The sequence below is a fragment of the Anoplophora glabripennis genome, unplaced genomic scaffold (assembly GCF_000390285.2).
Source record: "Anoplophora glabripennis isolate ALB-LARVAE unplaced genomic scaffold, Agla_2.0 scaffold655, whole genome shotgun sequence".
Lineage (NCBI taxonomy): Eukaryota > Metazoa > Arthropoda > Insecta > Coleoptera > Cerambycidae > Anoplophora > Anoplophora glabripennis.
Window position 1 is genome coordinate 134,106 of NW_019416763.1, and position 1,430 is coordinate 135,535.

Genomic DNA, 1,430 nt, shown 5'->3' on the forward strand with positions numbered 1-1,430 from the left:
ATTCTGAAGAGGTCTGTTAATTCCTCAAAAGAGATACACTCTGTATTATAATTTATTATAAACGACTGACGTACTTTTTATGAATCAGAACTGCTTCTACAACGTAAAACGTCAACGCTAGATTTTATTAATGCTACGGCCAATGGCGATCCAGGAAATTGCCATGTTCGATTCCACGGCCGTCTATTAACTTATTTACTGCATATAAAAAAGACAAAAATCATTAACCGATTTAAATCGGCAGTCGGTAGTGCATTAGGAAATTTTAAACGAGCGGAAATAAAATCTTTACGATGCTGAACGCAAACGTTCTAATACTCCGACGAGTGGGAGGACGTAAAAGCGCTTTTAATTAAGATTTTGAAAATAAACCGAGCTAATCGTGATTATTTGTTTAAACGGTGTATGTTTTCGATTCCGCCAAACTGGATTCGTTGCAGTTTACTATAAATTTCACCGGAATTGGTTCACGTTTTTATTGAAAATATTCTCGAGTAAATACAGGGCAAATCTTAAATATGTGCGTATGTTTTAAACGTAATTAATCTGTTTACTTTTAGAAAAAGAAGTGTTAAATGGTCTACTCCTTAATTTAGTTTTTATATTTCTTTTATCCTCGTAATATTTTTGCCACATGTGCACATTCATTGCACAGAAAACGGGCTTTAACTCATCTAACATTTCACTTTTAAACAGTTGTATTTCACTTGAATACATCAGTTCATTTAAGAGCACTTATGAGAAAAATACCATCCGTGAAAATAACATTAACATAATAGAGAAAAGCCTATTTCGAAATATAAAGTGGTATTCGATATTTCGGAGATGTTGAAGTTTCTCTGAAGTATAATGCCATTCACATGTAATTTATTATGATTGTTTAATATATGATAAAAACGTTCATTATTGTCGAACACTCGTGAAAATGACTAATATTCTTGAAAATACTCTTAAGTGGTCCATATTTAAAAAAGCAGTTATTAAGGTCTATGCCGCTCAAGTATAGTTGTTACGATCTCAATTGGAACCGCATAAAAACATTTAACTTATAAATTCTACTGAATCCATAGACGTCCAGAAAAATTTAGCCCTGTCTCGTCTAGATATGTCGTAAAATATCTAAAGATTTATAATTATATTCAAGATAATCGCTTCATTTATCTCGAATCATGTTTAAAGTAGGAACTTTATTTTCTTTATACATATTATAAATTGTGCGTCGACAAAAACCCGTTCCACAATTTGGGGATTTTCCCGAATTATTTCATTATACTCCGCTTCAAAGAGTCTCCAGAGAGCCACGCTAAATTACTAGATAATTACATATAAGTAACATTTATTTTAATAACTATTACCCTTTACTGGTTACGATATGAACAAATAATAATATCAACTAATAAATAATAATACGTATTATACCAACAACATAC